Here is a 17,428-nt window from a genome sequence, read left to right on the forward strand (position 1 = left end):
AGCCAAAACACTGGTGTGTTATCAACACCTTTCTAGCTACAGAGCTGCAGAGCACAGTGCTATGAGGGCTGCTATAGGGAGTACTAACTCCATCTCAGCCAGACCCAATACAATCTCCACCCCTTATTCCATACCATTTGCGTCCTGCTCAGGTCCCACATAATTTAATACAGATATCTTCTAACCATACTATTGTATTTAATTCTCATTACTGAAATCCTTTCTTACCAACACTTACAACTGAAACTACATACTTAAACAACTTTTATACCCAACGTACAGATTTATACATTCTTATTAATTACTATCCCTTGTCCTTTAAGAGATAGATATTCCAGGGGCTTCTTCCACTCCTTCAGATGTTCACACACAGGTTATGACTTGGGCCCCATCCATCAAGATGAGTGGTCAGGACAGGAGAAGCAGTACGTTCAATCGTTGGGCACCAACGTCGGCTTGGTTTGGGTCACCGATGCACTTGTCTGGTTCCTTGCGAAGTTCACTCCTCTGCAGTTCAGGTCATTCCTGCTACATTACTTCCTGCAACATACAACTCACATCACAGATTATTTTTCCCCCAAGGTTAAATGTCCTTGAGGCACACACTGGGTCTCCCCATCCTTCCGCATTACCCACCAAGTACACCCAGGTCCCTGAGCAAAGACAATCCCACGAATGGGTTTGCCTTTTCCCATGGGAGGTGCAATCCACACTGCCTTCCCCAGCCACTTCCCCATGTGCACCACGGGGACCTTATCTCCTCCCACAGTATGTAGGGGTTTTGTTTGGGCAGGACCAGGACGGTTAGCAGATCCTCTAGAGTTAACTAGCCAAGTGGCTTCTGCTAAATTTGCATCCCAATGCTTCCATGTCCCATTGCCTAGCGCTCTCAACATACTCTTCAACAGTCCATTATATCTCTCAATTTTTCCAGATGCCTGCGGGTGATAGGGTATGTGGTATACCCACTCAATGCCATGTTTCTTTGCCCAGGAGCTTATAAGGTTATTTCGGAAATGAGTCCCATTGTCTGATTCAATTCTTTCTGGGGTACCGTGTCGCCATAAAATTTGCCTTTCGAGGCCTAAGATGGTGTTTCGGGCAGTGGCATGGTTTACAGGATATGTTTCTAGCCAACCAGTAGTTGCTTCCACCATGGTGAGTACGTAGCACTTGCCTTGGCGTGTTCGTGGCAGTGGTCCAATGTAGTCAATTTGCCAGGCCTCGCCATATTGAAAACCCAACCACCGCCCTCTGTTCCAGGGAGACTTTACTCTGGTGGCTCTTTTGATTGCAGCACATGTTTCACATTCATGAGTGACCTGTGTGATGGCCTCCATGGTCAGGTCCACCCCTCGATCACGAGCCCACCTATATGTTGCATCTCTCCCTAGATGTCCCGATGTCTCATGGGCCCATCGAGCTACAAATAGCTCACCCTTACGCTCCCAGTCCAGGTCCACCTGAGCTATATCTATTTTGGCAGCCTTGTCTACCTGTTCATTATTTCGATGTTCTTCAGTGGCACGGCTTTTGGGCACGTGAGCATCTACATGACGTACCTTTAGAGTCATGTGTTCTACACGGGCAGCAATGTCCTGCCACAATGCTGCTGCCCAGATGGGTTTACCCTTGCGTTGCCAATTGGTCTTCTTCCACTGCTGTAGCCACCCCCATAGGGCATTAGCCACCATCCAGGAGTCGGTATAGAGGTAGAGTACCGGCCACTTTTCTCGTTCAGCAATGTCTAGAGCCAGTTGGATGGCTTTCACTTCTGCAAACTGACTTGACTCGCCTTCTCCTTCAGTGGCCTCAATGACTTGTCGTGTGGGGCTCCACACAGCAGCTTTCCACTTCCGATGGTTCCCTACCACACGACAGGATCCATCAGTAAACAAAGCATAACACCTTTCATCTTCTGATAACTCATTATATGGTGGTGCCTCTTGGGCACGAGTCACCTCCTCAGGTGATGCTCCAAAATCTCTGCCTTCTGGCCATTCCATAATCTCTTCCAGAATTCCTGGGCGGTTAGATTTCCCCAGTCGAGCCCGTTGCGTGATCAATGCTATCCACTTACTCCATGTAGCGCTGGTTGCATGATGTGTAGAGGGGATGTTTCCTTTGAACATCCAGTGTAGCACGGGCAATCGTGGTGCCAAGAGGAGATATGTTTCTGTACCAACAACTTCTGAAGCGGCTCGAACCCCCTCATATGCTGCTAATATCTCTTTTTCAGTCGGGGTATAGTGAGCTTCTGATCCTCGGTACCCCCGGCTCCAAAACCCTAATGGTCGACCTCGGGTTTCTCCTGGTGTTTTCTGCCACAGGCTCCAGGTGAGACCATGTTCCCCAGCTGCAGTGTAGAGTACATTTTGTACATCTGGTCCTGTTCGGACGGGCCCAAGAGCTACTGCACGAGCTATTTCCTGTCTGATATGCTCAAAGGCTTGTTGTTGTTCAGGGCCCCATTCAAAATAGTTCTTTTTCCGCGTTACTCGATAGAGAGGGCTCACAAGCTGACTATAACCTGGAATATGCATTCTCCAGAACCCCACAAGGCCTAGGGAAGCTTGTGTTTCTTTCTTGTTAGCTGGTGGAGACATAGTTGCTATCTTGTTAACCACATCCATAGGGACATGACGGCGACCATCCTGCCATTTTATTCCCAAGAACTGAATCTCCTGTGCAGGTCCCTATCTCGAGCATCGTGTCCTTAGATGCAGTCTGGGTCCCTGCCTCAACCATGGTCCTCTGAGAGTATTGAACTGTGGCTCGGTAGGCATAGGCCAGGCCCCAGTACAGTGCGAGAAGCTGCTGGTTTTCATTGGGATAGGCAAGGCACCCTTCTATCAGGTGACGTGTCAGTTTGCCAGGGTTACTTGTCTGTTCGGATGTAAAATCCCAGATTATGGGAGGTGATAACCGTCCTAGGAATCTGCCCAAATCCTTCCATATACCCTGCCACCCAGGGACTGGTCGCTTGAGGGCACATTTCAATATTGCCTCACCTAAAACTTGCCTCCTCTTATACCAGGAAGAGACCAGGTTCCACAATACCCATAATATGCCACCAGTATTAATTATTAGTATTGAACAGCTCACGTAAGGGTGAACAAGGACCTCGGGAGCCTGCATAATAAAACCATTCACATCAATGCCTGGTAGGGAGAGGGAGATGTGTTCCCTCATCTCCTCCACAAGATAGCTCCCACAACACAGCAAAGCCATCACTGCCAGGACAAAGCACATAGACACTATTTGTATTAGCACGTTCCCACGTTCCTTCATTCTCCACACAAGATAACTCCCACATCACAACAAAGCCATCAGTGCCAGGACAAAGCACACAGCCATTATTTGTATTAACATGTTCCCAAACTCAGCAAGCTAGAGATAAGCAAGCAGCTAACAAGCTCCGTGACCTGCACAGGAGCTTGCCACTTAATAACTAGCTATAGAACGCTTAATGCAAAACTGCCGTTGTCCTGCCCCACGTTGGGCGCCAAAAAAGGACTGTGGTGGGTTGACCCTGGCTGGATACCAGGTGCCCACCAAAGCCGCTCTATCACTCCCCCTCCTCAGCTGGACGGGGGAGAGAAAAATATAACGAAAGGCTCGTGGGTCAAGATAAGGGCAGTTTAATAAAACGATAGCAAAGGTTGCGCGCGAAAGCAAAGGAAAAAAAAAAAATGATGTTACTCTCTACTTCCCATCAGCAGGCGATGTCTGGCCACTTCCTGGGAAGCAGGGCTCCAGTACGCGTAGTGCTTGCTCCGGAAGACAAAAATGTCCCCCCCTCCGTCTCCCTTCACTTAGCTTTTATATCTGAGCTGACGTCATATGGTATGGAATATCTGTTTGGTTAGTTTAGGTCAGCTGTCCTGGTTATGTCCCGTCCCAAGATCTTGCCCTGCCCCAGCCTGCCATTGAGGGGAGGGCAAAAATGTTGGAGAGACAGCCTTGATGCTGTGCCAGCGCTGCTCAGCAGTAGCCAAAACACTGGTGTGTTATCAACACCTTTCTAGCTACAGAGCTGCAGAGCACAGTGCTATGAGGGCTGCTATAGGGAGTACTAACTCCATCTCAGCCAGACCCAATACAGCCCTATATGACGAGTCGCAGAAACTGTTGAAGGAGAAGGTGAATCGAGTCAGTTTGCAGAAGTGAAAGCCATCCACCTAGCATTAGATATTGCTGAAAGAGGAAAGCAGCCAGTGCTCTGTCTCTATACTGACTCATGGATGGTGGCAAATGCCCTGTGGGGGTGGTTACAGCGATGGAAGCAGAGCAACTGGCAGCGCAGAGGTAAACCCATCTGGGCTGCCGCACTGTGGCAAGATATTGCGTCCCGGCTAGAGAATCTGGTTGTAAAAGTACGTCATGTAGATGCTCACGTACCCAAGAGTCGGGCCACTGAAGAACATCAAAACAACCAGCAGGTGGATCGGGCCACCAAGATTGAAGTTGCTCAGGTGGACCTGGACTGGCAATGTAGGGGTGAGCTATTTATGGCTCAGTGGGCCCATGACACCTCAGGCCGTCAGGGAAGAGATGCAACATATAGATGGCCTCGAGATCGAGGGGTGGACTTGACCATGGACACTATTGCACAAGTTATCCATGAATGTGAAACATGTGCTGCAATTAAGCAAGCAAAGTGGTTAAAGCCCTTCTGGTATGGAGGGTGATGGCTAAAATATACAGATGGGGACGCCTGGCAGATTGACTATATCACACTCCCACAAACCTGCCGAGGCAAGCTCCATGTGCTTACAATGCTGAAAGCAACCACCAGATGGCTGAAACACATCCCGTGCCCCATACCACCACCCAGAACACTATCCTGGACCTTGAAAAGCAAGTCCTGGGGCAACACAGCACCCCAGAAAGAACTGAGTCAGACAATGGGTCTCATTTCTGAAACAACCTTATAGACACCTGGGCCAAAGAGCATGGCATTGAGTGGGTATATCACATCCCCTATCACGCACCAGCCTCTGGGACAGTCAAACATTACAATGGACTGTTAAAGACTATGTTGAGAGCCATGGTGGGGTAGAACCTTCAAACATTGGGATACACATTTAGCAAAAGCCACCTGGTTAGTCAACGCCAAAGGATCTGCCAATCGGGGTGGCCCTGCCCATTCAGAACTTTTACGTACTGTAGGAGGGGATAAAGTCCCTGTGGTGCACACAAAAAGCATGTTAGGGAGGACAGTATGGGTTACTCCTGCTTCAGGCAAATGCAAACCCCACCGTGGGATTGCTTTTGCTCAAGGACCTGGGTGCACTTGGTGGATAATGTGGAAGGATGGGGAAGTCTGATGTGTGCCTCAAGGGGATTTGATTTGGGGTGAGAATAGCCAATAAACTGAATTGTATGATGTTAATTGCTCTATGTAATACTGTATGTCATCACTACTATGGTTGCTATATGCCATATCAACAGTATTACAGTAAGAATCACCCAGATTAATGAAGAATGAATTTTGATGGAACCAGAAGTGGCTTCAACATGCAATGATCCAACACCACACACCATCTCTCCTGCCCTGAATGACTGTTATGACAGATGTAGCCCAAAGTCATGGACTAAACAAACTCAACAGGTATTTTAGAGGCATATATAAAGACATGAAAGGTGATGGTGATTAATGTTTTAGAAAGTGTGGGACCTGGGTATGACATAGATGGTATAGAATAAGGGGTGGATATTGTCCTGGTTTCAGCTGGAATAGGGTTAATTTTCTTCCTAGTAGCTGGTATAGTTCTGTGTTTTGGATTTAGGATGAGAATAATGTGGATAACACACCGGTGTTTTAGCTGCTGCTGAGCAGTGCTTACACTAAGTCAAGGACTTTTCAGCTTCTCTTGCTGCTCTGCCAGTGAGGAGGCTGGGCGTGCACAAGAAACTGGGAGGGACACAGCCGGGACAGCTGGCCCAAACTGGCCAGAGGGATATTCCATACCATATGACATCATGCCCAGTATATAAACTCAGGGGAAAGCTGGCCAGGGGGACACTGTGTGGGAACAGGCTGGCCATTGGTCAGTTGGTGGTAAGCAATTATTTTTCATGTGCATCACTTGTTTTTCTTGGGTTTTATTTCTCTCTTTTTGTTATTTTCCTTTTCATTACAATTATTTATTATTATTATTATTTTATTTTATTTCATTTTATTTCAATTATTAAACTGTTCTTATCTCAACCCATGAATTTTCTTACTTTTACCCTTCCAATTCTGTCCCCCATCCCATTGTGGGGGGCAATGAACAAGTGGCTGTGTGGTGTTTCATTGTCAGCTGGGGTTAAACCATGACAGATGGCCTGATTTTTTCTGTGCCACATCTCAGTTAAGCTCTTGACAGCCCATGACTGTCAGTGAAACATCTGGGGCTGCCCTCTCTCTGCCAGAGGTAAGCTCCTTACCCTGCCCATCCAGTGCCTTCCAGAAGCATCACGCGGCCAACTCCAGGAACTTACCTCCCCTAAACATACAATAGACTGTTAGATGACCCTATGGGAGAGAAAATCCCATCTGTACTAGTCAGTCCTGTAGTTTCTATCGTAATTTCCAGTATGTGCACACCCACAAAGCAAATGCCATCATTTGAGGTAGAAATTACAGCAGGGCAGAAACAAGCCACCTAAGAAGGCTAATATGCACCTGCAGAGAAAATTAAGATGTCCATATTTAATGAAGGGGTGCAAAGTAACACCGTGAAAAACTAATTGTTGTATATATTCACAGTGATATTCTAACTTTCAGCATTAGGGTCTCCAATGTCTTTATCCAGGCACTAGACTGGACGAAGACCTAGAGAAACATCCTTAAAACCTGGCAATGGGACACATGCCAGCATGGAAAAGGACCTGACAATATGCAAGGTAATTTCTGTCTGATATCCTTGATTCACTACAGAAAGTGGTAGATATCAGCAAACACTGTCTGTTTCTTAACATATGGCAATGTTATTTCAAGAAGATTGTTTTGAAACTTCTACAGACTTGATTCTGCTTCACAGAAACTTCACCCATGTCCTTAAAATCTGAGAGAAAGAACCCACGAATTACCATATGGGCTCCAAAGCTGGGACCTAGTAGAATTACACCATGCCTTTCAAACTCCTGAGGCCATTTATTATTGAGATATCAGGTATTAACTTGGCATGTAAATTAGCACATCACCTAGACATCCTGGAGGAAAAATTCAGACTGAAATGTCTTTCCGTGTGTCAGGTTCCCATGTAGCTCAAAATGGACAGGGCAATCAATCACTTAAAGCAAGTTTTCTTCTTCAAAAACAAGATTCCAGGATGTTCAGACAAATGTGATGTAGGAGCAAACACAACATTGCCTAACTCAAACTATGTACAGCATCCTATAATTGCCACATATTCTTGCCATAAGGAGCACCCCAATAAAGAAGATGAACTATTGTAATCAATGAGTTTTCAAGTCTCTGTGCAGATAGCCAATCTCTTTTTGGGCAAAACTCTGGCTTCTCCAGCTCTTCTTTTTAATACCCAACACTGTGAGATGGCCACAAAGCACTGAGTTTAATATTTTTTCCAGTACTTCTGAAGTCCTGTTTCCAAGGAAGCAACTGTGGGAAAGCACAGTTTTGAACAAAATACGTTAAATCCTTCCACCTTTTACTCTATAAATTCTTCTATGCCTTGAAATAAAATCACACTCTGCACTTCTACAGCATCCTCTTCTCCTCGAGGATCTCACAGTGATTATTAATTAATGTTAAGGAATTATGCTTTTAGTGGCACAGTAGTACAGATACAAGAACTAGGGTATGGTGGGGCTAAATGATTTCCACTATCTCCTCCAGAGTGGGGATCAGGGCTGACAGAGAGTGCAAAACCATGAGTCCCAGCCTAACGCCTCCAGTACAGGATACCCTTTACATTTGTTTGAAAGTGTCTGCTGCCATAGCGAGAGTCTGGGCTAAAGCCCAAGATAATAATTTCACTGATTTCAATGGGTCTTGAGTTAAACTCTAAAGTTGTTGGGGTTCTTTCAGCATGGATTATACCTGGCATCTATACAGTATGCTTGAGGTTTTTCAAAAACATGTGCTAGTAAGCCTTCTGTTTAGGTATTTTGCTCACAGACAACATGGTTTGAGGGGGCTTTCTCCATCAAATTTGTGATACAAGGCATTTTCTCTCTTTCCTGTGAATGTAACTCTCTTCTATTCAATTTATTTAACGAAATACTCCTCAGGAATTACTCACAGTTAAAAGACCTCAACAGTGCAAGAAGTTGTATCTCACTGAGCAAATTACAGAACAGTAAAACCCCCAAAATGTTCAGAACTTTTATAGATGAAAACAGTGTTACATAAAAGGCAGAAATTCAGGGCAACAATCCAAAAAGCTTCACCAGTGGCCACAGGGCATATACGTACACTTTTACATTTTTTATATATATATATATATATATGTACACGTATAAAACCACCTCTTTAACAAAGGAGCAGCCAGGAAAGTTAGTAATTTGATCTTCATGTTTGCCTCCACTTGTACATAACAAGCCAAAGGAACACACAAGGGCTGCACTTCTGAGTTAAGCCTTAATACAAGGTCTGCATCGAGTATGTCCTTAGGAAGCTGCCCTACCACGGAACCCACAGTGGCACTTATCGTTCAACGCCATAGACTTGGGAAGGAAGTCATATAACCATTGGGTACAAAAATTCATTAGGGAGGGTTCTGAACAGCCCTATCCTCCCTGGCCAAATACCTCCGTTTGAAAGAAAGCAAGGAGGGCTACCTGGCTTTCTCACCCACTTGACTCGTCTCCTTTCATCCTCCTGCAGTGCCACATTCTCCTCACACAGAACAAAGCAAAAGGAATGAAAAATCTCCCCTCTTGACTTCCAGTGAGGGAGCCTATGCAGGCTGGGAGAAAAGGAAGCTCACCCACTCCCAAGCATGGCCCGGCCTGGCTCAGTAGAGGGTTCTGGCACAAAGGAACGTCAATCTAGCGAATCACTGGCACGTACTCCTGCTTTCTTCTGGTTTTCTGAGGTCTTCTGAGTCACAGGACCTGTGGTCTCTCAGCCCCCTCAGAGAAGGACCCTGGTGACATGACATGACCCCGCAACTCTGCCTTGCAAAGCAAACCCTAGGATCTGAAGGAGCAGCTCCAGAAAACACCTGTGCTGAGATTTGTGTTGTCCACTTCAAAATCAATGGTGCTCCCCCATCCCTGATAGTTTCAATTTCAAAAACTGTCACAGTGATCAAAAAATGATTCACAGGGCTTTCATTTGTGTAACAAATGAGGATGTGGTTTCAAAAGGGTCATGCACTGACCTAGCCCTACTCCTACTCCTGCAATTTATGGCAGAGCTCCAAGTGACGCCAGCAGGAGTAAAATTAGGGTGGTGGGAAATTGTTTTGAAAATCAGATGGAAAAAATCTCTGAACCACATCTGCTTTCCCTTTTCCCCCTCTCGTCACACATCCACACCCTTCTCCCGGTCTCACTAGCTGTGGTGAAATGATGCACTAATTGGTTCTGCATGGACAAGACCACATTGAGGGAGATGTGTTGCCATAATCTGATTAAAATAATTCTCAGGTCTGAGTGAACATTTAAATAAAAAAATAAAGCAGCCCTTGACAATTGATGCTTGTTGTGAAAATGACTGAGAGCAATAAATAATTTCAATCCAAGCTGAGTTCCTAGCTCGTTTGCCTTTCCATCTGCATATCTTTTAAATCCTAATTATATGTAATCAGCAGTATAAGCAACATGATTCTTCTTGTAGTTGACAAATTCGTGGGTTCATTTTGCATACTTTCAGATACGTACATACCAATGAATATATACATTCTTTCTACCTGAGAGAGTTTTACATCAGGTAATTACAACTTAGCTCAATTAAAAATGCTCTTGAAACAAGTACAGAGTCTTTTAGATCTGTGAAGCTAATTTAAGAAGCCAGTGGGCATGATTAGGTCAGCCCAACAATGAAGGCTGGCTGGGAATTAAAAGGAAGGCCACAAACACGTGACTTGAGTTTTGGCTGGACTTTCCCAGCAGGGTGTTTCTACATTACATCAAAACTAACAATCCATCTGGGTGCAGAATAAGGCAGATCAGCCCTTTTTCCAAGTGACCAGAAGGCCTGTATGACAAGTGCATCATCCACACGCAGCCACCAAAACCAGAGCCTGATTTTTAGGGTTTCTGAGTATCCGCCCTTCTAACCCACTCCATTCTTTGGGAGGAACCTAACGCACCCAAGAGGAGATGACTTTCCTTGAAGGATTATCTACACTGCCAGGGATGGTGACCAAGACAGACCGTACGCCCACCATATCAGTGGATCCAATAAACTGCCATGGAGCTACTTGTCTTCCTCATGTCTGCCAGGCAACAGCAGCTATTCCTTCAGGGCGGGCAAGTTGGGACCAGAGGTGGCCAGCCCTGGCATGGGCCATGTCTTCACCCATGGGGACAGTTCCCCAGGGGCTGAACAAGCCGGGGCTGGTAACTGGGCCCATGGGCAACCCCAGGCACGGTGAGGGGATGGGCCAGGTCCAGGGTCCAGCCAGGGAGCCCAGCTGGGAGCAACCGGCGATGGGGCCAGAGATAGGTCCTGTCTTTTGCTGCTGCCAAGCAGTTCAGAGATTGCTTACCCACAGCTCATAGTGACATTTTTATTCAGATGCAAATAAACCCCCACCTGATTATCATTAACAGATCAATGCTGCAAATCCATGAAACGAAGTGTCATTTTTTAGGTGACCTTTTGAATGCACAGGTGTCCTGGTTTCTGCTGGGATGGAGTTAACTGTCTTCCTAGTAGCTGGTGCAGTGCTATGTTTTGAGTTCAATATGTGAAGAATGTTGATAACACTGATGTTTTCAGCTGTTGCTCAGTATTGTTTAGTCTAAAGTCAAGGATTTTTCAGCTTCTCATGCCCAGCCAGTGAGAAAGCTGGAGGGGCACAAGAAGTTGGCACAGGACACAGCCAGGGCAGCTGACCCAAACTGGCCAAGGGGGTATTCCATACCATGGGATGTCATGTCTAGTGTATAAACTGGGGGGAGTGGGTGCGGGGGGAAACGCCACTCAGGGACTAACTGGGTGTCGATCGGCGGGTGGTGAGCAATTGCACTGCGCATCATTTGTACATTCCAATCCTTTTATTATTGCTGTTGTCATTTTATTAGTGTTATCATTATCATTATTAGTTTCTTCTTTTCTGTTCTATTAAACCGTTCTTATCTTAACCCACGAGTTTTACTTCTTTTCCTGATTTTCTCCCCCATCCCACTGGGTGGTGGGGAGTGAGTGAGTGGCTGCGTGGTACTTAGTTGCTGGCTGGGGTTAAACCACAACAGCAGGTTAAAAGATAAACCTCGACCAACTCTCAGGGCATTTTCCTGCTCTTTCCAAGCTATTTCTCACAGGCACAGGTCAAGGTCAATAACTACTACCAGCTCCAATGTTATTTCACTACGCTTGGCAAACCAAGAATGAGAATTCATAAGTGATGAAGTTATATCCTGGGACAATGTACAAAATATGTACCTGTCATAAACTAATAGTGTAACAAAAAAATTCACATATGTCTGAATATACTATGGATAGAATATGACCATGTTGAAAACAAATGTAGCTGATATGTAGTGCACAGTTCAACTCAAATTTCCCTTCAGATGAAACCTCTGCTGTTTACGAAGCTTGAAAAATAAAAAGTTAAGCAGTGGGTGTTATGAAAGTCTGGTTCTCATTTCTGTGTCAGCTTTTCCACATTAATCAATCGTCCAGACTTGTTTCCACTGCACTTCCTTGGAGGATTCTTCCAATTCTGGGCTTGTCTCCACTTCTGATTAGCACATATATGACTGAAATAACTGACTTCTTTTTAAGTATCTCAGTTCAGACTGAGGAGCATAACTGTAAGCATCTGAGTTTGAAAAAGATTGGCTTAAAGGCTGAAGCATTTCTGGATTTGTTTAAGGAAATCAGTATGTTCACTATGCAAAAACAGCTGCAGAAAACCTGTCTGATAACTTCAGGAGGGCTGAACCAGAGTTTCTCCCAGACTGGGCCAAAGAAGGTAACAAAAAGATTCCTGGACCTTCCCACTCTGTGTCAGGAATTATCTAGTTAATTCATTTACCCTAACAGGAATTTGAATTGAACCCTCCCTTGTGCATGGGCTGTGCACTGCGGCTGGTGCTCACACCACCCGGGGTGGCAGAGTCCCCAGCTCTGCTGTCCCCCACGGACCTGGCAGGGACACTACAGTGGTCACTGGAGCTGTGGAGGAGAGCCAGAGACAGGTCTATCTGCCACCTCACCTCCCATTCCCCTTTTTCCTCAGGGATAGCCTCAGCATCGTTTGAACACCCAGTGAAACACCTGGGTAGTGGCTATAGCACCATGGGAAGGTGGGACACAGGATTAATGGATCGAGGAGGTGACTCAGGTCCCCTGGTCCTACCACGTCCTCCTTGATTTGTTATCTATTCTAGGTTGCCTCTGAAAGAGAAAGAAAGAAGCTGAGCTGAAGTATCTGCTCCTAGACCTGTCTATCAAAGCGTATTTCTACTGCTCAGTCATGCCTAGATCTGAACATCAGGAAGGTGAAAGCACCAAGGCATCTACTCTCCCGTGAAAGCCTGGGGCTGTGGGATTAAGCAAAGAATAAACTTGACCCAGTCAGAGCAGTCTCCACTACAAAAGTTGGTAGATAATAGTGAAAATGTTTAATATTGCCACCAATATGGGCTATGAAATCAAAGTTCACAGCACCAGGCCAAATCAATAGCCATGAGAATGTGGCATACAGAATGCAGCACTGTCAAGCAGAAAACACTCCAGGCATGGTAGTCCCCCCACTGAAAGTGCTTGAGGGAGAGTGTGACACTTTTAGGGTCTTCCCCACAAGAGAAGAGCATTTGGTGGGTCAGAAGGAGACCAGTGTCAGCTGCTTTGGTTGGGGTCAGCCATAGCCTGAGCTAAGTGCCCAGACTCTGAAACAACGCAGTGGGCTCCCCTGTTACTAATAACTTAAAATCACCAGTCCATATCCTTGATTACACCCTGTTTGGATCTGGTTCTTCGTATTTATTGTGTCAATGAGTCAATCCGATATTCTAATATCGGTGGTAACAGGTAAGCTGTTCCTGTAACTATCACAAAGATGCTGTATGCTTGTGACCAGGGAAAAGGACCCTGAAACCACATCTCTATAATAAATGATGAAAACCCTTTGTGGTAAATGATAGGTAATATTTTGGGAACACTCTGGACACTGAGAGGAAATAGCTCACAATCCACCAGAGCGTTAAGCAAGGAGAAAAACAATTATGCACCCAATCTTGCTCCTGTTCCACAAGTGGCTCAAATTTCCAATATGAAGTCAAGCATCATTTTAGCTGGAGGGCACAGCAGAGTCTGGTTCTCCATGCCACTTCTGGAGCTGCAGCCAGGCTTGCCCAACCCTTGCAGTTAGTACCGACAAAGAACTGTTATATATCTGCCTATACGTAACACTGACGTGATCGTTTAGGTCACGCCTGGAGGAATCAGTCATGATCACAGGCTCCCTTTACTAAGCTCTGTACATGTGCGCACTATATATTAGCCCCTTCCACACAGATCTTCCTTGCTAAGAAATATATTTATGGCACTTTATTACCTTCCTCTCAAGCAAATGTGCTTCACCCAGTTACTGTGTTTCCTTACCTCAGCAGTCTCTGTGTGTATGCATTCACATAATCCTGCACAGATGAGAGTCGTGTCTGTGAATGGCTGACATCCTCTTTAATCTTATTTCAGGGATGATGGAGAATTTAGATGGTGCCTGGGATTTGTGTAGTTACAAAGTAAAGTGAAAAATTTCACCCTAAAAGAATTACCTAGTATTATTTACACAGTTTATTGAGTGAATCCATTTATCCTAAATATGTATGCAGCATGCTTTATCTAATGCAGATAGGTAAGAGCTTTAAAAGTGTTTTCAGTTATTTTGAAGACTAATTTTGTTTTACACATTTGCAGTTTACAATGTCAGTTAGGTAGGGAGCTAGAAAAGTCCTCATTTTTGTACTTGATTCGCTTGTATTACTGGAGTTTATTTTGTCTTTTGTGACCTTGCTCTTCCCCATAAGAGTATCTACTTCAATTAGCGTGATGGCACTTCCTTGTCTATTTTCCACTGCGTGCTTGATATTTTACCTCTTCATTCTTTTTCTTCTCTATCCGTGGCTCACTATCAGTGTGAAAATATTATAGTACTTCAATGACATCAGTCTGAGCTATAATTTTCTCTCATGAACAGCGAGTCCCTCCCAACACTCCTTCAGTGATGTCTTGGCACTACAGTTCTGTTTCTCAAGTTTGTGTTTCTTTCATGACTGCTCTCACCACCACCACCACCATTCTGATATGAACAGATCAAATGGGGCAACAGTTGGCTCTTTCCAAGGAATAATTTATTCTAATTAGAAAAATAATGGCTATAAGCAGAAAAGCCTTCTCACCCCCAGCAGCTGCTGTTTCCTTTCTCTGAGGCAGGGCTCAGTTCCTTTCTAGTTTCTTTCAAAAGTGATCTTCACTTCAACAAGCTTGTTTTTTTCACTCCCATCCTGGTCTAAATCCTTGTGGTTCAACCAGGAATCCATAAATCTTTATTACCTCAGGCACTTCTCTTTCTGCTTTCATCAAGTGTTTATTTGTATGATAATACTTCAATACCTTAAATCACTGGTAAGTCATTTATCATAATAAATGGCATTTCTTTAACGTTATGTCCCTGTTCTCCCACCTTATCTCCAGTTTGTTTGTTCACATTGTAAGCTCTTAGATATTGCAGCCAGAATTTCCAAGAGGGATCGGTAATTTTTGTGCTTTTTAACCTGAAGAGGTCTCAGCGCACAGGTTTACAATGGGCCATAGGGCACCTCTACCGTTATGCCACATCAGGCTGTGTGAAAAGCAGTTTAAAACACAGAACTGCTGCAGTAATGCTGCAGCTTCTCCCCATCTCCTCCTACAGAGGAAGGCAGAGCAACCAAGAAAGTCTTATGAATGATCTGTATCATACTCTTACTTCCACGGGCAGTATCCACACGAGCATCCTGGCTTACCAGGTGTTATCAGTAACTGCCAGGGATAGGTGCAAAGCGATAAGAGATCCTTCCTTAAACTAACCAACATTACTGAACTTGTCTCTCTTGCTTCCCCATTTGAAATATTTGATGAGGAACTTCCTTGCCTGGGACCACTAACAGTGATGCTGCCCTGAACACAAGGGAAGGCCATAAGGAGAAGATCATTAGGAAACATGGGAAGTTCACGATCATTTGGAAGAAAAACCACAGCACAATCTGCCCACAGTAACTAACCAAATGCTTTTTTTCCCTTCCCCTTCGGACGCGTTTGCAGCCACTCCATCTAACAGCTCCCTCCCCGCCCACCAGTGCGAGCATCTCACAGACAAATATGCCCTTATCACATCACCTTCCCCATCCACTAAATCTTCTCACGGTTTGTCATCAGTGGGTGGCACTTTCCCAGACCCTGAAAGGCACTTTGGCACAGTTGTGCTCAGTCTCTGGAGACCCTCCGCAGTCCTATTCTTTAACTCCATCACTTAATTCAGCTGTGGATACTTCAGCTTAATGAGTGACATTAGTAGGAAGAGGTTGGCAAGAGCTGATTCACCACTGCTGCTAATCTCTGCCATTCTGCAAGCTCCGTTTGTCCCCAAAATATCTTGTCTATACCAGCACTGAAATCTGTGCCTGAGGTGACATTTGCTTAGACAAGTGCCTTGCCCTGGCTGCAACCATCCTGACTGTGATGGCAAAACTCATCTGTGGGCTTTGTCCCCATTTATAGCCCAACGTACAGCCTGGCAAGACACCACTTGGAAAGGGCCAGAGTGAGAACTGAAATGGGTAACCAGGGAGTCTGACATGACAGCAGGGCTGTCATACCTCTCCCACAGACACAGGCCTTGGGGGACAGAGGGAAGGAAGGATGAAGGGACAGGGAAATCCTCCAGGAAAGTGCTTGACCTCAGCAGTGGCACCTTCTCGCTCTTACCCGAGACTCTTTTTTCCACCACTGGGCTTTGTTGGCCAGTCAGTTCAGCACTGAGGGAGCAGTTCCAGTTGGGTCCACGTGCATTGAGACAGGAACACAGGAGACCATCCATAAATGCATCTCCTTGGTCCTTACCTGTATTTCTGCTCACTCCCCAGATGGGACAGAGAGCTGTCTCCCCTCAGGAGCTGCAGGCCACAAGGCTTACCTATTTGCATGTTTTTTTCTGCACTTTAGCATGAGAGTTTGTTTGCCATATAATAAAGATGGAGCTGATTAAAGCGTGTCTGGACCTGGACTAGTACGTCATTGCAACCCATTGGAACTGGCAGCATTAGACAATCCTCCACACCCCAGGTGGATCTTCTCTTATTGGCCTAATTATACCTACCTTGCTATCCACTGCACTGACATGAATCATAAAAGTCTTTACGGGCATAGATGCTGAGGTACTGCATAATTGCATAGACACTGCTCCTCACGGGCCAGATTTTCCCTGGTGAACAGTGCTGGAGGCTCCTGCTGCTAGCAGGGAAAGCAGAACGGGGCAGTCCTGCTCTGCTGCAATGGGGGAGGTCGAGCAGGCAACCACACCGCTGTTGCTTGCACGCCATGTGAGGAGAGGCCGTCTGGATGGCCGCATCCCACCCTTTCCTGCAAGAAGGATTTTATCCTGAAAATTCAATAGGGCTTGAAGTTTTTAGAGCCCTCATTTCAGCCCTGTGGCATATCAAACATAGAATAGCAGGTTGGAAGGCACCCCAGAGATCGTCTGGTTCTGAGAGGGAGCTGGTGTGCAACCCTTTAAGACACTTAAAGAAAGGACCTAAAGAAACTTCAACTACTGCTTATTGGCAAATGTCAATACGGTTAACCTGTGACCAGTAAATATTCCCATCCAGGGGCTGGGAAGAGCCCACATGTCAGCGTACGGCTTCTGTGTCTCCCTAGAGCCTCGAGAAGAAAGCAAAGACCATTTCTTCTGGATGTAAAAAGGTAGCACTGGCCTTAGGTGCCTGGAGGGAATGAGACATATAGCTACGGTGGGGCTGAGGCTGCTCCCAGCTGATCGTTCGTGGAGGGTACACAAAGGAGACGTAATCACCACCGTAGAGCACACGCCAGGTTTCCTGCACTCAGGACCAGTAACTGTCCAGCTCTGGGTCATAAGTGACATTTGTCCCTGCCTCTGTCTCCACTGAAGCAAGATGGGGTGAGAAATGACCTCCAGAGGGAAGGAGCTTGACCGTGCTGGCTGTGAGGAGGGGTGGGATGTCCACCACCCTCCTTCCCTCTCCTTGGAGCAGAGTTCTTGCCATACAGAGAAAT

At 45.7% G+C, this 17,428-nt stretch overlaps 1 long non-coding RNA gene across 1 annotated transcript; it reads left to right on the forward strand.

Annotated features, from left to right (window-relative positions):
* The first annotated feature begins 6,042 nt into the window (after positions 1-6,042).
* On the forward strand, positions 6,043-9,662 carry LOC126051583 (uncharacterized). The gene is made up of 3 exons (XR_007509842.1): positions 6,043-6,064; positions 6,804-6,894; positions 8,840-9,662. It is a non-coding gene; the product is annotated as an uncharacterized LOC126051583 (long non-coding RNA).
* Positions 9,663-17,428: the final 7,766 nt, after the last annotated feature.

This window comes from Accipiter gentilis, chromosome 28 (genome assembly GCF_929443795.1).
Source record: "Accipiter gentilis chromosome 28, bAccGen1.1, whole genome shotgun sequence".
Taxonomy (NCBI): Eukaryota; Metazoa; Chordata; class Aves; order Accipitriformes; family Accipitridae; genus Astur; species Astur gentilis.